The following is a 24,453-nucleotide window of genomic DNA, read 5'->3' as shown; positions in this document are numbered from 1 at the left end:
AATGCACAGAACGCAGACAACTCGTTTCTCCCAGTTTACAAGTAATATTTTACGAGTTTCCCACTTGCTGTGAACGCAGCATTACCCTAGCATTGTTTAAATTGGGGACACAGGGGGGAACGCCCAGCACCCAACATCAGAGTTTTTCCTCACAAAGCCGACATAGAATTTATACTGGTGCGTTAATTAAGGATAGGTGTCCCTAAACATTTAGGTACATATAAGTGTCTTATATCGTCTGAAAGCTTAAATTCTTGTTAATCTAACTGCACTGTCCGATTTACAGTAGCTATTACAGTGAAAACATGCCATGCGATTGTTTGAAAACAGCGCCCCACATCAAAATATAAATATCCACTGGCACAGGTTTCATACATTCACAAATGACGATTAATTCACTTACTTTTTGAAAATCTTCCTCCGATTTGTCATCCAAAGGATCACAGCTATTACGTGTAGTGTCGTTTTGCTAGATAATATCATTCTTTATATCCCAAAAAAGTCTGTTTATTTGCCACCATCGATTAGATTAATCCACTCGTTCAACATGCAGAGAAAGGAATCCGAAAATCTACCTTCTAAACTTTGTTTCAACAAGTCAAAATATGTTTCCATTTACTCCTCAGATACCCTAAAATGTAATCAAACTATAATATTTCTTACGGAAAGAAGTATGTTCAATAGGAAACCGATTTTAGCAGGTGCGTACTGTCTTCATGGCACGCTCAAACATGAATTTCCAAGACTGTGTCTGTACTAAAACTGATATTTCTTATTCATTTCTGAAGTTACAAGCCTCAAACCTTGAACATAAATTGCTGTGGAAGCCATAGGAATTGCATTCAGGGAGCTAATTTTCAATATGACCTTTTACTTGCATTTCTAAGAGGATGGTCTCTCTCAAAGAAATAATTCTGGTTGGTTTTTATTTGGATTTTCTCCTACCATATCTATTGTGTTGTATTCTCCTACATTATTTTAACATTTCTACAAACGTCAAAGTGTTTCCTTTCCAATGGTACCAATTATATGCATATCCTGGCTTCAGGGCCTGAGCTACAGGCAGTTTACTTTGGGCACTTCACTCAGGCGGAAATGGAGAAAAAAGGGGCCTAGCCCTAAGAAGTTTTGAATGGTCAGATGCGGCACATGCAAATCTAAAGTGATAGCAGGCGACAAGATGTGGGAGAATGGGAATAAAAGGCGTCAGACTGCTCTGAACTCTAATTCACAAATAAGAGACAGTAGTTAGTTGTCCCACATCTGTAAATCTACTTTTACCCTAACTCTAAGACCAGTCCTGTGACAAAATAGTAGCTGTTTTCTTTCAATGACTTTACAGGAGAAACGAACAAACTCCTCCCCTCCCGCGCGCTCTCTCTCAGTACATGCTGGGAGTTTTTTTGGAGTCTGAGTGTTTGGTGTGGAGTTAGATTCCCTGTGTTTTCTTTTTTGTTTCATTTTCTTGGTGGTTTTCATTTTTCTAGGCATGATTAAGGTTATCATTACTTAAATGTTTTGTGGTAGAACTAGGTATATTTCATGTCTGGTTGGAATTTTTTTCGCTTTAGTGGCAATGGCTACCCACATGGGGACGCTGTCCCTGTCACTTCGGCTATTGTCACTGTGGAGGAGTTTCCGGTCGCCGTAGGAGAGAAAGTAGGCTATGAAAATGTTGCTTATGCGTCGCAGATGAATAAAGCGGTGGTGGTTTTTCTGAAAGAAGAGAGTCTAGTTGATCGGATGCTTGAGCATGGCGTACTTCTTAAAGGTATGTTTATTCAAGTTATGCCGCTTTTTTCTCCATCAACAAGGGTAACGATTTCGGATGTGCCGCCGTTTATTCCCAATGAGCTATTGGAGCGCGAGTTATTGCGGTTCAATTAAGATTGTCCCGTTGGGTTGCAAACACCCGGCGTTGAAACAGGTTATGTTGTTTCGGCGACAGGTGTTTATGTTTTTGGACTCACCGGAACAGACTTTGGAGGTATCGTTTAAAGTCAAGTATGACAACAGACTGTATATGGCTTATGCTAGTATGGATAGTCAACAGTGTTGAGTGTGGGGATGTTGGCCATAAGCGACATACTGAAAAGGAAGAAGGCGAGGGAGGGGCGCAGGTGGTCCTCGTAACACCTGGGCCCACTGAGGTAGGGATAGGTGGGCCGACAGTGGTAGAGCAGCCACAAGCACCTGTTGCTGAGTAACAAGCTGTCTGTGTTGAGGGTATGGAGTTGCAGCTTGTACCAGAGGGAAATATAGCGTTTGATGTGCAGCAGAAAAATATTGTTGTAGGAGGTAAGAATGGATCTGGGGAGCCAATTCCCCAGACTGGAGAGGAGATGCCTGGGTACGAGTGATGGGGTGCAAGTGGGGAGTTTTGAGAGTGATGTGGCAGAGGGGAGTCAGGGGTCTGTGGCCTCAGTTGAGGAGGATCAGTATGATACTGGTATCATCTGGTGACGACTCAATTTACAATCTAGAGGAGGTAAATTGGTTCCTGGATCAGACTTTTGGGAAATCTGTCAAATTGGCAGATTTTTTTTTTATGTTGATACGTTTGTGAGGTCACCTGTGGTGTTATAGAAGACGGTGGGGTTAGATCAGTTGTGTGAAGAAGCATTTCCGCTTGAGGAAATTTGTTACTGCTGTCACGGCAGCAAAAGGTAGTGAGAAACGTGGTAAGGTTAAGAGAAAATGAAAACAATATGATGATCATACCTCATAGGGTATTTTTCTCTCTGTCTGGGTTCTCTGTGGTTTCAGCAGATTTTCCTTTCTCCTTTCTATATGGCAATCATTTGCAAGGATCCTCAATCAACGTAGACAAACTGAGCGTGATATATAATCGTATAGTACATAGCAAACTCACTTGGGTTATCATGGCTTTGAGGTGAGCCTTGCAGTTCGTTTTCAAAGTGAGTGACAGAAGCAAAACGGCCACCCTTTACCGAGATGTTCTCGGCATGAAGATTTTGTGTCACAAAGAGTTTGAAGAGGGATGTAAAAGAAACATGTAACGGCCCTTATGATGGAAACTGGAGCAAGACAATGGTCAGCTTTGGGCCAGAGGATGGTAACTTTGTGGCTGAACTGATCTACAATTATGGAGTGGGAGAATATTGCCTAGGCAACTACTTCCTGGGTCTGACTCGACAGTCTAGCCAGGCTGTCAGCAATGCTAAGTAGCTTGGTTGGCTCCTCACTGAGGTTGGAAAGGCCCTCTATCTGGCTGAGGCACCAGGAGGTTATCGCTTCTACCTGGTGGACAAAGAACAGCCTCCCAATGATCCTGTACAGAAGGTGTGTCTAGCAGGGTCTGACATGCAGGAATCAATACACTACTGGTCCTCCCTTTTGGGGATGAAGGAGAAAGAGAGATATGAAGAGAAGAAGACTGTGCTGATGGGATTTGCATACACTCAGTGTAAACTAGAGCTTCAGAACATTGTTGAGATAGTAGATCATGGGACAGCCTTTGGACGTATAGCATTCTCCTGTCCACGTGAACAATTGGCAGATCTTGAAGCACTGATGACAAAAGGAAACCCAAAAAATTAATTAGCCTGGACACCCCTGGGAAGGTTACAGTAGAAGTGGTCATTTGGGCTGATCCAGATGCCCATGATATCTGCTTTGTTGTTTGAGTGTTCATTGTGCTGTGGGTAGGGTTGCAAAGGGTCTGAAACGTTCCAGGAAATTTCAGGAAATTTTCCAGGAAATTTTCCATGGGAAGTTAAGAATTTGGGGAATTTTGCTTAAATTCATCAAAAAAGTTACCTTATAACAGTGAACCTTTTTTTGTGGGATACACATAAGGCAATTCTAGGTCTTGTGGCATATTTTGATTACACTATTCCCAATTCAATGGAATTGTAACCCTCTGCATGCACAGTGCATTCTTCCATCACATGTACAGCTGATTCTCAAGATCTTGCACACTAATGAGATGCCATTGAGCCCACACTACTACACTGTCTGAGCCAAGGATGACATGCTTTCTGGTAAGTTTTGATTACAATACTGGGTGGGGTGAATATATGTTATATGACATACATTATTTTTTTGTTAACTAGTAAATAGTAGCCTACAGCAAAGTTTGTTTAAATCATTTCTAACTTGTTAATTTCTGCTAGTTTGTTTTTGCTACCATGTGAGTTTTAGCTTGATTGAGCCTGCTAACTGAGGAGTGTTAATTCACCTGTTTCCATACATGTTTCATTTTAAAACATTTATCTTACAAAGGAGTTGTTTAATCTCCTTAAATATTTATCTGTACATGGAATTGTATTTGTTTTATTTTTACATTTTCTTTTCTAATCTTTACAGGAAAATGCCACAGGCACTATCTGTTGTGTGGAGACATTTCACTGCAGCTAATGTAGAAGGAAAAGATGTGTACATTTGCAAATACTGTGCCAAATCATATGTGAAGAATGCAACAAAGATGCAGAATCATCTGGCCAAGTGCATAAAGTTTCCTCAACGCTCACAACAAGCAACCTCTGACAAAAGTCCCTCTACTTCTATTCGAGGTAAAAATTATGAATCAGAAACCGATAGCAACAGCTCATGGTCCTCCTGGAATCAAAGTTTTTTGACTCAATGGAGGAACGTAGTCACAGAAATGCTGATGAATGTCTTGCTCGAGTTGTGTATGCAACTGGTTCACCTCTGATGCTCACAGGCAATGTGTATTGGAAGAGATTTCTGAATGTTCTTTGCCCAGCATACACCACTCCAACCAGACATGCTTTATCTACTCATTTGCTGGATACAGAGTTCAACAGAGTTCAAGTGAAGGTCAAGAAAATCGTAGAGAAAGCAGACTGTATTGCAATCCTCTCTGATGGGTGGTCAAGTTTGTGGGCAAGGAATAATTAACTACATCATCTCCACCCCTCAACCAGTATTCTACAAGAGCACAGACACACCGGTCTGTACATTGCAGTTGAGCTGAAGGCAGTCATCAATGACCTTGGACCACAGAAGGTATTTGCACTGGTGACAGACAATGCTGCAAACATGAAGGCTGCTTGGTCTAAAGTGGAAAAGTCCTATCCTCACATCACACCCATTGACTGTGCTGCTCATTCATTGAATCTGCTCCTCAAGGACATCATGGCACTGAAAACAATGGATACACTCTACAAGAGAGCCAAGGAAATGGTTAGGTATGTGAAGCATCATCAAGTTATAGCAGCAATCTACCTCACCAAACAAAGTGAGAAGAATAAGAGCACCACATTGAAGCTGCCCAGCAACACCCATTGGGGTGGGGTTGTCATCATGTTTGACTGTCTCCTGGAGGGGAAGGAGTCTCTCCAAGAAATGGCCATATCACAGTCTGCCGATATGGACAGCCCCATCAAGAGGATCTTCCTGGATTATGTATTTTGGGAGAGAGTGGTAAGCAGCCTGAAACCTATAGCAGTAGCCATTGCACGGATTGAGGGAGTCAATGCCATCCTGTCTGATGTTCAGACACTGCTTCACTGTTGCTCCAAGCAGAGGAAACTGCAGTTCTGAAATACATCAAAAGCGTGAAAACTTCTGCCTGAAGCCCATACACGCCGCAGTGTACATGTTGGACCCCAAGTATGCTGGCAAGAGCATCCTGTCTGGTGCAGAGATCAACAAGGCCTATGGTGTCATCACTACCTTGTCTCGCCACCTTGGCCTTGATGAGGGCAAGGTTCTTGGCAGTCTGGTGAAGTACATTTCCAAGCAAGAGCTTTGGGATGGAGATGCAATATGGCAGTCGTGCCAACATATCTCATCAGCCACCTGGTGGAAGGGACTGTCTGTATCTGAGGCTCTTTCCCCTGTTGCCTCCATCATCCTCCAAATCCCAACAACATCAGCCGCCTCAGAGCGCAACTGGTCCTTTGTTTGGGACACACACACACACCAAAGCACGCAACAGGCTAACCAATACAAGGGTTGAAAAATCAGGGGCCATCTGGGCAAATTTGAGGCTTTTTGAGCCTGACAACGAGCCATCCTCAACAAGGTTAGAAAGTGACAGTTAAGATGAGGCCTCAGAGTCTGATGTTCAAGCGGTGGACACTGAGGAGGTCCAGGGAGAAGACATTGAAGCCTGAGGGGAAGACAACCAAAGCTTTAGTTTCTAGACTATCATTTTACAGAAGTATGTTGAAATTTTTTTGGGGAGATGCGATCGATCATTGGTGATCATTCAATATTCCCTTTTGTTGTTCAGTGAAATCATCCCAAGTGAAGAGTCAACTCATTTAATTCAAGTTCAATTCGTAACAATAAATGTTTTATTATTTCTATCATTGGCAATTATGTCTACTTATGATAAGGTAAAAGGTTTATGTTTCTGTCTCCATATGATATGGTAAATATAGTCCAATGCAAAAAACATCTACATTTAAATGGTACTAATATTAATTCGCATATATTTCCGTTAATTCCCATATATTCCCATTAATTACCACGGAAAGTTTCCACCTCTGAATATTCCCCAAAATGTGCAACCCTAGCTGTGGGTTCCCAGACCCAATAAATGTTCTTTAAAACTCAAAAATCTCTCTCTCTTCCCCCTCCCAACCATCTTCTCCTCTCTCTGCCCCTTCCTCCCCATCAGTCTCTCAGCCAACAGCCTGAAGCCCATGGTGCTTTTCCAGGACCACAAGGTTCCAGGATATGCCAAAGATCTGATCAAGTTCCTCAATGGATACTCCTCCTCCTCTACTCTTTTACTGGATGCTCAGTGAGTACCTCCTCTTCCTCCTCTGTAATCCTAGACCACCCTGCCAGTGTTCAATATGAGTGCTGTGAATGTCTCTTTCTTTCTCTCTCTCACCCTCCCTCCCCCTCTTCCCCCAGGTCTATCCTAGAGTCAGGTCTGAGTAGAGAATTACTCTAAACGGTTCCAGCTGCTGCTGTATCTAGAGGAGCTACAGATGGAGGTGGACATTAAAATATACAACAAGCCCAACACTCCCATGGTCAGAGACAAGACACTACTGGTGCTAGAGGCACACACAAACACAGATGTACTCACACATGGTCAGAGACAAGACCAACAAGACACTACTGGTGCTGCAGGACACACACAAACAAACAAACACTAGGAACGTATCTCCTCCTCTACTAGATGGCCCAGGGTTTATCTCCAGCCCAGTATGTTGTGTGCTCATGCAGGTACCAGGTGAGTCAGAGAACCGTCCGTCTGTTCTGCAGGGCAACTCCATCCTGGTGACGAGGTCAGGTGACGCTAATAAGGGGGGCGTGGTCAAATACCGTGGTTACGTCCACCGTGTGGAGCTGGACTCCGTCAAACTGGGATTTGACAGGAAGTAAGGACATGATTGGAGGAGGCTTCTTCCCGAAGGGATCTTATAAATCAAAGCTCTCTCTCTTCATGGTTGTCTGGTTACATTCCGATTCTCTACTCTTTCTTCTAAAGTGCGCACTCGTTCACTCCCCCTCATGCATTTAAAAGCACTGGATTAGGGAAAGCATGGCTGGGGGGAGTTTCCACCATATTCCTTATACTAGTTAATTTCTTTTAAATCCGTGAGGTGGCGTGTACGAGTGTACACTGCCACTCTGAACTCTCACACTAAATTCTTACGCTGCTCTATCATTTGTTAGACTTTAGTCTGAATCTTCCATCATTGAAAGTTGTTTTTTGGCATTGTTTGTGGTGAAAACCAATCCCAGTATCAAAGCCAATTACGTACCACAAAAACGCAGCTTCACCCATGTGTGTTCTGGCCCAACACATTGGTTTCTGGAACCAATCAGACAGCCCCAAAGGGTCTAAAACAAACGTCCGTGGGTGTGGCATTGTGTTTGAACAGATTAAGGAGTCAGAGTAGCAGTGTTGTAAAGCACTTAAGTAAAAATACTTGAAAGTACTACTTAAGTTGTTTTTTGGGGTATCTGTACTTTACCATTTATATTTTGGTCAACTTTTACTTTGCTGCATTCCTAAAGAAAATAATGTACTTTTTACTCCTTACATTTTCCCTGACACCCAAAAGTACTCATTACATTTTGAATGGTTAGCAGGACAGAATATTGTACAATTCACACACTAATAAACAGAACCTCCCTGGTCATCCCTACTGCCTCTGATCTGGCGGACTCACTAGACACAAATGCTTTGTTGGTAAATTGTCTGACTGTTGGAGTGTGCTTAATATAAGGAATTTTAAATTATTCATACTATTCATTTTGATACTTAAGTATATTTAAAACCAAATACTTTTAGATTTTTACACAAGTAGTAATTTACTGTAATTCTTCACTGGATCAGTCTGAAACTTTGCACACATACTGCTACCATCTGGTGGCCAAAATCGAAATTAAACATAGGCCATACTTTAAGATAGGAATCTTTCTCTTGCATTTCAAAGATGATGGAGGAAAAAAATTACGTTTTTTGTTTGTATTATCTTTTACCAGATCTAATGTGTTATATTATCCTACATTAATTTCACATTTCCACAAATTCAAAGTGGTTCCTTTCAAATTGTAACAAGAATATTCATATCCTTGCTTCGGGGCCTGACCTAGACAGATTTGGGTATGTCATTTTAGGCGAAAATTGAAAAACAAAAAAGGGTACGATCCTTATTAAGGAAGTCAGACATGTTTTTTTTTAAAGGCAGTAAATGAGGCTGAATAAACAGTTTCGCCTCAAGACAAGGCTCCGCTGATAGCCAGGTGTAGCACTGGTAAGATGTTGGGACAGCTTTATGTAGGCCCTAACAGTTTGTGGGCACCGTTTGTCATCGTTATAGTGCAATTAATGTTTTGTTTAGTGGCTTTGCAGGCATGCATTCCACTTTTTCTTCCCCCACCAAGATTTACATGCTAAAATCGCCACTGATTCACTTCTTGGAGTTTCTCCCATTCTTCTCTGCAGATCATCTCAAACTCTGTCAGTTTGGATGGGGAACGTTACTGCACAGATATTTTCAGGTCTCCAGAGATGTTAGATTTGGTTCAAGCTAGACTAGAATATCTTGCTAGAAGAATTTATTTGTAGCATTTCTTATACAAATAGACTATTGTACGAGGGATGCAAGCTGTTTACTCAATGTTAAATGCAGCAGCTAATAGAACTCAGGGCCACAGGCCAGGGAGATTGAAGGAAGAGAGAATGAGGGATGGCGGTAAGCTATAGCAGTTATTTGTTCAGACCCGTAACCATTCAGTCTTCATGAAGAGAAAAGAAAGCCATCTGCATCTTATTGTAGTCCTGTCTTATTCAAGCATGTCATTACAATGATGATCAGGATAAAACGTATTTCATTTAACTGTTGAAAGCGAGGAAGGAATGAAGCAACAATAGAGAAAGAGGAGGTAGGCTGATAAGCATGTTGCACAACTGTAGGGGAAATATGAAAGGTATGTATGCATCAACCTACTAATGATGAAAATGTAAAGTAGGGCCTAATTGTAACTTCGTAGGAAGCATGTCCTTCACCAAGATCACATGTTCTCTCCCTGGTTCATGGTTTGAAAGAGGTGCATATAGTACAGTCCACACTAAAAAAAAGATTAGCTTACTGGAGCTTATTTAATTTACTTTCCCAACAGAGCATAGCTACATCTATGAGCTTTTATGTTTTTCTGTATTGTGTAAATGTTTTATTTCACCTTTATTTAACCAGGTAGGCTAGTTGAACAAGTTCTCATTTACAACTGCGACCTGGCCAAGATAAAGCAAAGCAGTGTGACACAAACAACAGAGTTACACATGGAATAAACAAACCCAGTCAATAATACAATAGAAAGTCTATACACAGTGTGTGCAAATGAGGTAGGATAAGGGAGGTAAGGCAATAAATAGGCCATAGTGCCAAAATAATTACAATATAGCAATTAAACACTGGAGTGATAGATGTGCAGAAGATGAATGCAAGTGGACGCAAAGGAGCTAAATAAATAACAGCATGGGGTTGAGGTAGTTGGTTGGACAGATGGGCTATGTGCAGTGATCTGTGAACTGCTCTGACAGCTGGTGCTTAAAGTTAGTGAGGGACATATGGGTCTCCAGCTTCAGTGATTATTGCAGTTCGTTCCAGTCATTGGCAGCAGAGAACTGGAAGGAAAGGCGACCAAAGGAGGAATTTGCTTTGGGGGTGACCAGTGAAATATACCTGCTGGAGCGCGTGCTACAGGTGGGTGATGCTATGGTGACCAGTGAGCTGAGATAAGGCTTGGCTTTACCTAGCAAAGACTTATCGATGACCTGGAGCCAGTGGGTTTGGCGACGAATATGAAGCGAGGACCAGCCAATGAGAGCATACAGGTCGCAGTGGTGGGTAGTATATGGGGCTTTGGTGACAAAACGGATGGCACTGTGATAGAATGCATCCAATCTGTTGAGTACAGTGTTGGAGGCTATTTTGTAAATGACACCGCCGAAGTCAAGGATCGGTAGGATAGTTAGTTTTACGAGGGTATGTTTGGCAGCATGAGTGAAGGATGCTTTGTTGCGAAATAGGAAGCCAGTTCTAGATTTAATTTTGGATTGGAGATGCTTAATGTGAGTCTGGAAGGAGAGTTTACAGTCTAACCAGACACCTAGGTATTTGTAATTGTCCACATATTCTAAGTCAGAATCGTCCAGAGTAGTGATGCTGAACGGGTGGGCGGGGGCAGCGACCGGTTGAAGAGCATGCATTTAGTTTTACTTGCTTTTAAAAGCAGTTGGAGGCCATGGGAAGGAGCGTTGTATGGCATTGAAGCTCGCCTGGAGGTTAGTTAACAGTGTCCAAAGGGCCAGAGGGTGCCCGTGTTTACGGATTTGGGGGTAATGTACCTATCGTGGGCTATGTTTTGAAATAAAAATGTAATTAACGTAAGGATTACAAAATGTGTGGCTCATCGGGCTCAGGCAGCATCAGACTTGAATTTTCAAGTCGATCAAAGCTCTAATCAAATCCAGGCATATGCTTTAGAATGACACTTCCGGTTTGGTTGGGAATAACCGGGTTACCCAGGAGAAAATTAATTATTCTTGGGATGGAACATATGTAAAATACAGGGAAAATATTCGACCCTAATATGTAGCTTATTCTTTAGATGTTTGGGGCTGCTGGTGAACCATGATGTGCAGGCATAATCAAAGTGACACTGGACTAGCCCACTTGCCAGTCTTTAGGATGTCTATAGCTATAGGTTCCGATCCATTGGTGACAGATTTTCATGCAAATATTCTAAAATCAGCATATAAACAACGTGAGCATTTCAGGGTTTCCTTTACAAAAGTTTGGCACCTGTCAACATGACTGAAGAAATTTACCGAACATCCATACGCATGCAGATCCGACTTGGCGCAGCCACCGGGCCAATAAACAAGAGATATTGGCCAAATGACAAAAGCTTAAGAAAATACGCACATCCAGGTACTTTCCGCAGGTTGCTGGAGTTGTAGGCAAACTCATGGAAAACAGAAAGAAATGCAGCACACTGCTGTTCATGCTCCCAGGTTATTTTATTTATAACGTTTCAACCCGTAGGTCTTCATCAGGCATCCATATCCCAGATGGGGATGGAAGGTCCTATATACAGGGTGAGTACTCAGTTACATCACTTCCTGAAACTATAAGTAAAAAAATATATATATAACATAGGTTCACAATATTAACATTCATAGGTATCAAAATATATGATCATACACAAGGAACTGTGAGGGATGCCATCATGTCACAAGAACAAGACATTTATTGAAAGGAGCATCAAACTCATCACTGCACTTTCACCACTGTGAAGTTCATCATAGCTTATTTCATCTGTAGCCTAATAAACTGCATGCTTTCCCATGATGTCATGACATTTTTTATCCGACATGTAGGCTACTTACCTGCATAAAAAGGGTGGATGGAAACCTGGTTAATGTCAAGCCATTTTGAGGATGCTGGAATTATATTTTAGATGGTGTGCATGCCTACAGAAGACTTTTGTAGTAGCCTAATCAGACTAAAACATTGTGACTGGTTGTGTTTATGCCACATAAAAGGTAATACATTTTAAAAAGTTAAATAAAAAAATATTTAGGCTATATTGAAGCGTTAGGTTCTAAGTTCGCAAGGAATAGCCGCTTGGATTGGAGAGGAGGCCGAGCGCGTGTTAAGCTTTCCTGAATAACTGGGCATGCCGGAAGGGAGCTTATGTGGCCACATTATTATAGGACTACTTAGAAGAATGATGATCTGAAACAGACAGTGCATTGGTATAAGAAGTAAAAATACAGGCAGACTGGCCTGGTACTGTGGCTTTCTAGACCTTATAGGATCCAAATCGAATGAAACATTCAAATCACAGGGGTTTTGTGCCATTATTGAAATGACATTTTCACTGCAGCCTAGGGTAGAATTTTGTACTCACTTGAAAACAATAATGCAATAATAATTCAGTGCATTGTGGTGTTGTAGGCTACTATAGTCTAGGTAAGATAATTGTATCGTTCCTAAACAAGATCAATGATGCATCTGGCCTGTCCACTGCCTATCAGCTATTCCTATTTGTTCTTGTCAATTCATATTGAAAATTGATGCAGCTTTGAATGCTTTTATATGTGGTATGATTGCTAGTTAGCCTATTGCAAATCTGGACAAACAACCCACCTACCACTATTGTCACTACGAATGGTGGATAGAGGGAAGGATAGACCATTTGACTGGTAGACTACTGACCTGCAGTAAAAGTTAGCACAGACAAAAGTGTAGTGCATAATGGAAATACCAAAACACCTTGATATAGGGGAGGCGCATGCAAGCAGATTAGGAAATTTGGCTAGCATGAAAGAAATTATATAGTAAAATCTGCAAAAGAGCGATTGTTAACCAGAAGAGAAAAAAAACACTACCCTCCCCTGTGCCCAATAAATAAAATAAAAACCTCTCCAAAGCAAAAACAAAAGTTTGACACTCCTCCCCCTAGTAAATTGCAATCTGTCCCCTAGCTAGCTGTAAAATTGTCTAAACAAACTACATGATCAATTTAGGAGTCTCGTTCACGAGTTCAACTTGCAGTTTGTCTGTGCTACTGAGCTGTAAACAGGGTCTCTGCCCAGAGTGCTGTATCACATTAGTGGAAACCAAGCACCAAGAGCAGAGCAGAGCAGAGATGCTTAGCCACAGATACACAGGCTGCATTGCAAGATGGTACTTAAAAAAAAGGATAAACTGAGTTGAATAATTTGGTACACTGTTTAGATTGAGCACAAAGCAAAATATATATTTTTCATGACGATATAAATGGATGGATGTGTTCTAGTCAAGTATCTCCATACCATTTATTGGCTGATTTGCAGGTAATTGACAGGAGTTTCATGATTTTTATTTCTGGGGGTAGATGCTCTCATCTGGATTGTTACTCCTGCATTCTGTGGTGGGAGACATCTGCACAGAGGCAAAGCATGACTGAAGACAGGTTATTGTTGAATCAGTGAATATATAATTTTTTTTATATTGGAACACAATTGAAGATAATACTATAGTGCACTCAGAAAGTATTCAGAACCCTTGACTTTTTCCATTGTTATGTTACAGCCTTATTCTAAAATTGAACAAATTGTTTCCCCTCATCAATCTATATAAACTAGCCCATAATGACAAAGCAAGAACAGGTTTTTAGAAATGTTTGAAAATGTATTAAAAAAAAAAGAAGAAACTTTAATATCACTTACATAAGTTCAGACCCTTTACTCAGTACTTTCTTGAAGCACCTTTGGCAGTGATTACAGCCTCGAGTCTTCTTGGGTATGACGCTACAAGCTCAGCACACCTGTATTTGGGGAGTTTCTCCCATTTTTCTCTAAAGATCCTCTCAAGCTCCGTCAGGTTAGATGAGGAGCATCACTGCACAGCTATTTTCAGGTCTCTCCAGAGATGTTCGATCAGGTTCAAGTCCGGGCTCTAGCTGGGCCACTCAAGGACATTCGGAGACTTGTCCCGAAGCCAATCTTGCGTTGTCTTGGTTGTGTGCTTAGGGTCGTTGACCTGTTGGAAGGTGAACCTAAGCGCTAATTTGAGGACCTGAGTGCTCTGGAGCAGGTTTTCATCAAGGATCTTTCTCTGTACTTTGCTGTTCATCTTTCCCTCGATCCTGACTAGTCTCCCAGTCCCTGCCGCTGAAAAACATCCCCACAGCATGATGCTGCCACCACGCTTCACCGTAGGGATAGTGCGAGGTTTCCGCCAGATGTGACGCTTTGCATTTAGGCCAAAGAGTTCAATCTTGGTTTCATTAGAGAATCTTGTTTCTCATGTTCTGAGTTTTTAGGTGCAAACTCCAAGTAGGCTGTCATGTGCCTTTTACTGAGGAGTGGCTTCCGTCTGGCCATGGAGTGCTGCAGAGATGGTTGTCCTTCTATAAGGTCCTCCCATCTCCACAGAGGAACTCTAGAGCTCTGTCAGAGTGACCATTGGGTTCTTGGTCACCTCCCTGACCGACCAAGACCCTTTTCCCCCGATTGCTTAGTTTGGCCGGGTGGCCTGCTCTAGGAAGAGTCTGGTGGTTCTAAACTTATTCCATTTAAGAATGATGAAGGCCACTGTGTTCTTGGGGACCTTCAATGCTGCAGACATTTTTTGGTACCCTTCCCCAGATCTGTGCCTCGACACAATCCTGTCTTGGAGTTCTATGGACAATTCCTTCGACCGCATGGCTTGGTTTTTGCACTGACATGCACCGTCAACTGTGGGACCTTATATAGACAGGTGTGTGCCTTTCCAAATCTTGTCCAATCAATTTAATTTACCACAAGTGGATTACAATCAAGTTGCAGAAACATTTCAAGTATGATCAATGGAAACAGGATGCACCTTAGCTGAATTTCGAGTCTCATAGCAAAGGGTCTTAATACTTATGTAGATAAGGTATTTTTGTTTTTTATTTTGAATACATTTGCAAAAATGTCTAAACCCGTTTTCACTTTGTCATTATGGGGTATTGTGTGTTGATAGCTGATTTGTTCTATTTAATACATTTTAGTATAAGGCTGTAACGTAACTAAATGTGGAAAAAGTAAAGTGGTCTGAATACTTTCAAAGGCACTGTATATTAACCTAGCACACATACACACGTGTTACCTGTCCTAGGTGGTCCAAACACCAGGTAAGGAGCCGGACAGGAGGATCCATCTACGATGTTCTGGACTGCTGTGTACTGTTCTGGGTTCTGCTCTAGACCCCTGTGATACAACCTAGGGAGAGGGGGATGGGTAGAGAGAGAAAGGGGGACAAAGAGAGAGGAGGGGGGGTTATGTATTGGGGATTTTGGATAAGGGTTAACATGTAAGGCTCAGTGGTCAAAGGTCAAAAAGGAAGTGTGGATCAGGCAGATGGGTGGTGTGCACTCATGTGAGAGGTTGTTTTTGGGTGGTTTGATAGTTTGGTCTCCAGAGGGGAACAGTACATTCCCCAGGCTGTGTCTGTCAGCCAGCTCTGTTGCTCTCTGCTGAAGCCTAGTGGTCAGACAGTTCACTGTGAACTCCACATCAAACCTCAGACCATCCCCGAAGGAGGACAGCAACCTGGAGGGAGAGGATGAATTCCGATTCTTGACACTTGTGTCAAACATCAGGAATCATCAACATCATTTGCTCTACCGACACACTTAAACCTGTTAGGGCTAGGGGGCAGCATTTGCACGTCTGGATAAAAAAAATGTACCCGATTTAATCTGGTTACTAATCCTACCCAGTAACTAGAATATGCATATACTTATTATATATGGATAGAAAACACTCTAAAGTTTCTAAAACTGTTTGAATGGTGTCTGTGAGTATAACAGAACTCATTTGGCAGGCAAAACCCTGAGACATTTTCTGACAGGAAGTGGATACCTGATGTGTTGTATTACCTTTAAACCTATCCCATTGAAAAACACAGGGGCTGAGGAATATTTTGGCACTTCCTATTGCTTCCACTAGATGTCACCAGCCTTTACAAAGTGTTTTGAGTCTTCTGGAGGGAGATCTGACCGAACAAGAGCCATGGAACGATGATGTCCCATTAGACACCTGGCGCGCGAGTTCATGTTGGGTACCCTCGTTCCAATACGTTATAAAAGAGTATGCATTCGTCCACCTTGAATATTATTCATGTTCTGGTTAAAAAAGGCCCTAATGATTTATGCTATACAACGTTTGACATGTTTGAACGAACGTAAATATATTTTTTCCCCTCGTTCATGACGAGAAGTCCGGCTGGCTTAGATCATGTGCTAACAAGACAGAGATTTTTGGACATAAATGATGAGCTTTTTTGAACAAAACTACATTCGTTATGGACCTGTGATACCTGGAAGTGACATCTGATGAAGAGAATCAAAGGTAATGGATTATTTACATAGTATTTTCGATTTTAGATCTCCCCAACATGACGTCTAGTCTGTATCGCAACGCGTATTTTTCTGGGCGCAGTGCTCAGATTATTGCAAAGTGTGATTTCCCAGTAAGGTTATTTTTAAATCTGGCAAGTTGATTGCGTTCAAGAGATGTAAATCTATAATTCTTTAAATGACAATATAATATTTTACCAATGTTTTCTAATTTTAATTATTTAATTTGTGACGCTGACTTGACTGCCGGTTATTGGAGGGAAACGATTTCCTCAACATCAATGCCATAGTAAAACGCTGTTTTTGGATATAAATATGAACTTGATAGAACTAAAAATGCATGCATTGTCTAACATAATGTCCTAGGAGTGTCATCTGACAGAGATTGTAAAAGGTTAGTGCATCATTTTAGCTGGTTTTATGGTTTTGGTGACCCTGTCTTTGACTTGACAAAACATTACACACAACTCTTGTAAATGTACTGTCCTAACATACTCTAAATTTATGCTTTCGCCGTAAAACCTTTTTGAAATCGTAAAACGTGGTTAGATTAAGGAGATGTTTATCTTTCAAAGGGTGTAAAATAGTTGTATGTTTGAAAAATTTGAATTTTGACATTTATTTGGATTCAAATTTGCCGCTCTTGAAATGCACCTGCTGTTGATGGAGTGCACCACGGGTGGCACGCTAGCGTCCCACCTAACCCATAGAGGTTAACACTACTCCAGAAGTGTCTCCAAAAAGGTCACTCCTACTCAGTGGTGGAAAAAGTACCACATTTCATACTTGAGTAAAAGTAAAGATACCTTAATAGAAAACGACTCTAAAGTAAAAGTCACCCAGTAAAATTCTACTTGAGTAAAAGTCTAAAAGTATTTGGTTTAAAATATACTTAAGTATTAAAAGTAAATGTAATTACTAAAATATACTTAAGTACCAAAAGTACAAATCATTTTAAATTCCTTATATTAAGCTAACCAGACGGCACCATTTCTTGTTTTTTTATTTATGGATAGCCAGAGGAATACTCCAACATAATTTACAAATGAAGCGTGTGTTTAGTGAGTAAGCTAGATCACGAGGCAGTAGGGATGACTAGGGATGTTCTGTTGATAAGTGTTTGAATTGGACCACTTTTCTGTCCTGCTTAGCATTCAAAATGTAACAAGTACTTTTGGGCGACAAGGAAAATGTATGGAGTAAAAAGTACATTATTTTCTTTAGGAATGTAGTGAAGTTAAAAGTAGTCAAAATATAAATAGTAAAGTACAGATACCCCAAAAAAACTACTTAAGTAGTACTTTAAAGTATTTTTACACCACTGCTCCAACTGTATGAACCAAGTGCCTAAAACCGTAGTGCTGAGCGAATCACCGAAATTCATTTTTTTCCTCTGCGGTTTTTAAACAACTAATTGACCGACGGCAGTTCAATAATTTGAATTCCATTTCTTTCAGTCTTTTTATATGAGCTCAATGCACACATTACAGTTTCTTGAGAGATAAATCAGATCCAGTCTTAGTAGGGAGTTATACTTTCCAACAGGTCAATATTCTACATAGTTTAGCGCAGAAAACGTTGTAATTAACTACAATGACCATAATCCATTATTGCGCATTGTCGTGTCTTTTTCTTTTATGCCTGCTACGAAAAGGCAGAAGAATGCGTGATCGTGAGGGGATAGAGAGCAGCTGTTGCTTCGCGAGTTATCTCTACCTAAAAATACATTAAGTGATTTATAAAAGTATGCCTTATTTACTTTAAAGAACTACAATATAGTGATTTTGTCAGACAGCATATGCTGCAGCTCTATAGAGATGAGATGATGCTCGGAATGAAATAAAGTCATCAAATCAAACAAATGTCCAGGTTCGATCCCAGGCTGTGTGGCAGCCGGCCGCGACCGGGAGACCCATGAGGCAGCGCACAATTGGCCCAGAGTCGTCCTGGTTAGGGGAGGGTTTGGCTAGCCGGGATGTCCTTGTCCCATCGCACACTAGCGAGTTGTGGTGGGCCAGGCACATGCACACTGACTTCGGTCGCCAGTTGTGCGGTGTTTCCTCTGACAGCAATGTATGGGGGGTGATTCATGCCAGAATTAAGCCTCATGAAGCTACTGATACCTCTCACCAAGTCACCTAACAACTTCCTAGCGCCATTAAATAACGCCATGAATTAACATGGACTGTCAATGGAGACAAGTTTGTTTCTAAGGCGCCAAACTGCCGACGCATTCACGTCACGTGACACGTACACGTCATGCAGAGTGTTCACCTGGTCTTCACTTTGCGTGTCAGTTTGTGTGCAAGTTTATTATGAATGATCTTACCATTAACGCCTTAAAAACGTCTACATGTGTTACGCGTTAGTTTAAGTGTCTGTTTAGTTCATCAATTTCATTTGTCGAAATAGCTTAAGTAGGCCTATCAAATCTATGCAAATATTATTATTGCAGCCACCATTACTGTGTAGATATGCCTATTTCTTGCATCAATACAAACACATAGGCTTCTTGGTAGCCTAGTGGTTAGTGTTTGGTCAATAAACCTAAGGTTGCTAGATCGAATTCCAAAACTGACAAGATAAACTTTTTTTGTCGTTTTGCCCAAGCAAGACAGTTAACCCATTGTTCCCAGGGCGACGAATACGTGGATTTCGATTAAGGCAGCCCCCGCACCTCCTCTGATTCAGAGGGGTTGGGTTAAATGCGGAAGACACATTTCAGTTGAAAGCATTCAGTTGTACAACTGACTAGGTATCCCCCTTTCCTTTTTTTTGTTGGGGGTAGTCTAGGTCTCTAGTGGTGCATTCAAACCAACTCGGAAGTCGGCAATTTCTGTTCTTCCGAATTCAGTGCGTTCAAGACAACTTGGAACTCTGAAAAAAAACAGACTGGGATTTTTGTTTTGAACAGTGATCCAACTCGGAATCTCAGGCATATTTCTCTGACCTGAAAATCACTGATGTCATGATTTGACCTAATTTCCCCACTGTACACAGTGATGCCGAAACGTTGGTAAATACCCATTAAATTGTTAGGAGATTATACATGCAGTTCGCAACTTTATTTTGATAGTTTATTCACCATCAGTCAACACCTCCACACAAACTATTTTCTTGGTGTGCGCCAGCTCATGTTTTTTTATTGAATAATGTTATTTACCATCTTCCGCTTTTTATGAATAAACAGGCATTGGGGTTAACATAAAATCATTTCAATGCACCCCCACACACACATTGTCACTTACATGCTGTCAGCGTTGGTACTGCTGACAGCATGGCGATGCCACCCACCACGAGGCAGCAAATGCAAATAGTTATCGGAGATTTTTATATTCACCTTAACGGATGTTGACCCCAGCTAGGAGGGAAAGAGCACCACGCTTTCCTGGGTCTCGCCTTCCTTTCGTCCTTCCATTCACCCAGATGTCGAAGCACTTGGTCCCCTTGATTCTTCTCAGGTGGCTCTCCTCATGTGCCCTGTCCATGTTCAGTCTCACCTTGATTGATAATAGAAATGCAAATATGTTTCATATTATTACAAAATACATTTCTTATATATCTATCTCTTGGAAGTCCAGAAAATAAATTAACTGCGGACAATCATTTTTACCTGGTCAAAAACCTCCACATCCTTCTCAGTCCGTGCCTGAAGGTGGTCTTCAAAGGCGTTCTGACCTGATTCAACAACTTCCACATCAGGTGGAGTATCAGTGGCGTCAAAGTAATAAAATTATACTACAGTATATGCAATTGCATTGTTTATGTCAGTTAGTTAACTGCTGCGGCTCCCCTCCATATAGCAGGCGATAGAGTGAATACTCTGGAGGTCTGGACACTGCTGTGTTGTGTGAAAAGATAATTACCTTCAGATTGTCCTTCCACCATTCCTGGTACCCGTCAAGGGACTTGCCAGTGGCAGTCCCATTGGTCCGTTCATCCAAACGTGGAGTCACCATACATCTACACATTATATAACTCACTGTACAATCAGTGTCAATTTTGAAGAAGAAAAAAACTAAATTACTGGATGCCTATGCGAAACAATGCTACTGTGACCTTCCTGGTCCCGTCCCTCAAGTCAGGGAGTCAACACAGGAAGGAGTAATGGATGGATAGTTCATTTATCTCCAAAGCTGCAATCAAGGGGGACACAGTATGGATGAATGATGAGTAGTCGACGGGATATAAATAGCACTTCCACAGCAATTCTCCATAGATCTGCTCTATAATATACTAACAAAAGAACAATTAAAATGTCTATCAAAGTCGTGATCATATAGTCGATTTAACAATTTCTAATAATTCCTAATTTACTATAATAAAAAATATTGTTTCCATGTGTAATCTCATATTTACATCAGAATAAACTATCATCCATTTTAGTATTCAAAATATATCAAATGAACCTGAAAGATTACTCAACGTCACACTCTTGTGGCGAAGAAATATAATATCTAGAATGTACCACATTTTCCTAAGCTAACACAAACAGGCTAATACGCTGTTAGCTGGTGCTCGTAAATGTATAAAACATATACTTTATACATTTGTCATAAATTACCTGCAATCATGGGACACACACAGTGTGGATGAATGATGAGTAGTCGAAGGGATATAAATAGCACTCCTAAAGAAGATGCATTTTCAAGTTAGCTACCAACTTCAAAGAGGGAACTTTAACTAGCATAAAACCCACATGGCAAACAGGTTCGGCAAATAACATATAAAGAGTGGCTTATTTGGCGCATAAACCAACAACATTGGTTACTAATAACATAAATTGCTAATGTACGATGTAAAAGGTGGATTTTATGATCTTATGTCAACTTTATACATTTCTATCCCAGGATCATACATTTTCAACTCACCTACAGCAATTCTCCATAGATCTGCTGTGGATTACCCAGAATCCCATACCTTTATCACTGAGTGTATTAGACAATGTAAACATACTAATCCACCATGAGGTGGCATAATACCCATTTTATGCAGGAATATAACAATTTAATTACACCATTATACTACAACCATTACATTAAACTGACATTGACTAAAACCAATTAGGCTAGAGCTAACTAGCGCTTAGCCAAGCTAAATTTGGTTAGCATCAAGCTAGCGAACTGTTAAACGCTATTTTCGTACAAATATTAACACTAACACATTTTATCGTGCCGTCAGATATTTACATATATTACCTAAAGTAAACTGAGCCTTTGCTCATAGAATATAAAACAAATTGAATCTAAAACGTTGTGGGGGGGGGGGGGGGGGGGGAAATACAGAAAGTTGATGTTAATCCCTTCTCGTTCATGTAAAGTGTAAACCATTACCGTTAGGCTAGGTTGCTAACTCCATTACTTACAATGGGGAATATACCAAGCAGTTTTTCACTCAGTTAAAACTGCCTTCAAACATCACCAAACTCATGGACTATGTAATTAACCATGTTACCTCAATATTTTGAGTCGTATTGCATTTTTGCACATTGCATACCTGAATTAATATGGTAAAATGAAGAGGCAGAGAAACGTTCGTTTTCAGAACTAGTCATTCTCCATAATGAAGAAGAAATGTTAAATATCTCACTAACTCACTTCATTGACGTCACAGCTCCCCTAGCGGCAGTAATTATAAACAGACATTAAATGCAAATACCTGGGAGGCAAAATAAAACATTAAAAATATCACCATACATATGTGTGTCACATACACATGGCATATGCTTGAGTACTACCTTGCCATCTCTGATCTGCTTGCCTCAATAAATTAATACTAGAACATTGGTAGCCAGGAATAGCTATTTCAAATCAAACTTTGTCACATGCACCGAATACCACAAGTGTAGACCTTACTGTGAAATGCTTACTTACAAGCCCTGAAACAACAGTGCAGCTCAAGAAGAGTAAGAAAATATCTACCAAATAAACTAAAGTAAAAAATAAAATTAAAATAAATAAAAAGTAAAACATAACATAACAATAACGAGGCAATATACAGGGGGTACCGGTACTTAGTCAGTGTGCAGGGGTACAGGTTAGTTGAGGTAATTTGTACATGTAGGTAGGGGTGAAGTGACTATGCATAGATAATAAACAGCGAGTAGCAGCATTTTACAAAACAAATGGAGGGGGGTCAATGTAGCAGCAGCAGCGTATCTCATCTCCTAATAATTGCATAATGGTGCAAGTTAGACACGTCATCTTTTGTTTGTATGTTTTTTTATATACATTTTTTTTATTGAACCTTTATTTAACTAGGCAAGTCAGTTAAGAACAAATTCTTATTTACAATGACGACCTACCCCAGCCAAACCCTAACCCGGATGAAGCTGGGCCAATTGTGCGCTGCCCTATGGGACTCCCAATCACAGCCGGTTGTGATACAGCCTGGAAACTAACCAGGGTCTGTAGTGATGCCTCTAGCACTGAGATGCCGTGCCTTAGACCGCTGCGCCTCTCAGGAGTCCCAAGCATGTATTTTTTGTTGGTTCTGTATATGTTGAGTGATCACACATGCCTTAGCACACATAGGTTACTTTGCCTGCTTGCAAATGTGTGCTAAAAGTGGGGATGTTTCATAGTATTTCTGATTAACTCACCACCACCAATTAATTTTATTTTTCACAGATATCCACGGAACCACGACTGCAATATAGGCCTACACTCAGATAAAAAGGTGCTATCTACAAACTAACAGGATTCATGCGCTGTCCCCATAGGATAAACTTTTTTGGTTCCAGGTAGAACCCCTTCTGTGTCTAGGTAGAACCTTTTTGGGCTCCATTCCACAGAAGGTTCTACATGGAACCAAAAATACTTCTACCTGGAACCAAAAAGTTCTCTCCTTTGGTGACAGCCAAAGAACCCTGTTGGAACCCCTTTCTCAAAGAGTGTACTCAATAAGTTTAGCCTGTTAAGTTTACACCATTTGATTCTGTACTCAAACATCTGCCTGGTATTCAAGATAACAAGCAACATAGCACCACCACCTTTCAAGGTTTTTGTCAACCTCTGCTCAGACTTAAATCACAGTGTTCCAACAACCTCCACCAGGGGTGACTGTAGTATCCTCAAATGGACAAAAAGGAGACACAAGAGGCACCCCACACTCATTTTAGATCCCAATGGGTCTTTATTTTCATACTGTATGCTCTCACTCTCATCACTATCTCCTTTGCCATCTTATCAAGTCTTTACGTGGAACTCCATCCATACACACATACTATAGCATCTTGCTTACATTTCTCCCATTTTAGGCATCCAGCTGAGGTCTTGGATGGATCATGTGACACAGATGGGCACAGGGGTATATGTACAGTCATTGTTAGAGTGGTGGCAAAGTAGTTGAACAGGAGAAGAGGATAAGTAGTTGAACAGGAGAAGAGGATGTGGTTACTTGTGGAGGGAGAACAGTGAGGGTGGGGGGTTGAGCACCTACAGTGAAGCTGATTGGTTGCTCTGGCTCATCACATTTTGACTAAAAGAAATTAAAAGAAATTATTTCGACATTGCCATAGTTCAACAGCTGAAAAGCCGTCATTAACATACTCCCAGAGACAGCAATATATTCAGTAGCCTACCCATCCCCATGTACAATTGTATTCATCAATGAAAGAAATGATACTATAGCACATTCAATTACATTACTATTGTAGACTATAGACTATTCCTGTGTCTACCTTGTACAATAACGTAAATATTGAATGAAATAGCGTACCCATCCACATTTACAATGTAATTGATCAATTAGATAAATAATACTAGCATGCACATACAGTTAAATTGTTGAAGAATAGGCTACTACTGTATCCACACTATATTAGGATACCGTTGTGATATTGTCAGGCATGATTTTAGGTCTTCAATCGAAGTTGCATGTTGTACCTCGTTTCCCTTCAGTGAAAAATAGCTATTTCATTTACAATTGAATGAATCCATTAAATAAATAATACTAGCACATCAAATTACGTTATTGTACACTAGCCTCGACACAGTAAATAATATTGCCTACGTGCTTTCGACAATACGTAATCAACAATTTGTTTTTATTTTCCAATAAACCAAATTTGCCTTAATACAGTAGACCTAAATATTTCCTAACGATATCGCAATT

At 40.8% G+C, this 24,453-nt stretch overlaps 2 long non-coding RNA genes and 1 pseudogene across 2 annotated transcripts; 2 read left to right on the top strand and 1 right to left on the bottom strand.

Annotated features, from left to right (window-relative positions):
- Nucleotides 1-4: 4 nt before the first annotated feature.
- LOC106609136 (uncharacterized) lies at nt 5-8,096 on the top strand. The gene is made up of 5 exons (XR_001329652.3): nt 5-1,771; nt 3,896-4,004; nt 4,330-4,535; nt 6,614-6,739; nt 6,856-8,096. It is a non-coding gene; the product is annotated as an uncharacterized LOC106609136 (long non-coding RNA).
- On the top strand, nt 1,781-3,887 carry LOC145880028 (glyoxalase domain-containing protein 4 pseudogene; annotated as a pseudogene).
- Nucleotides 8,097-11,652: 3,556 nt separating the features above from the next.
- Nucleotides 11,653-21,894, bottom strand: LOC145880027 (uncharacterized). Its single transcript, XR_014392914.1, has 5 exons — nt 21,835-21,894; nt 19,952-20,968; nt 19,679-19,838; nt 15,087-15,199; nt 11,653-13,394 (listed from the first exon to the last, which is right to left on the bottom strand). It is a non-coding gene; the product is annotated as an uncharacterized LOC145880027 (long non-coding RNA).
- Nucleotides 21,895-24,453: the final 2,559 nt, after the last annotated feature.

This window comes from Salmo salar, chromosome 07 (assembly GCF_965601325.2).
Source record: "Salmo salar chromosome 07, fSalSal1, whole genome shotgun sequence".
Lineage (NCBI taxonomy): Eukaryota > Metazoa > Chordata > Actinopteri > Salmoniformes > Salmonidae > Salmo > Salmo salar.
The sequence above is the reverse complement of the archived record's forward strand: the minus strand, read 5'-3'. Positions and strand labels throughout refer to the sequence as shown.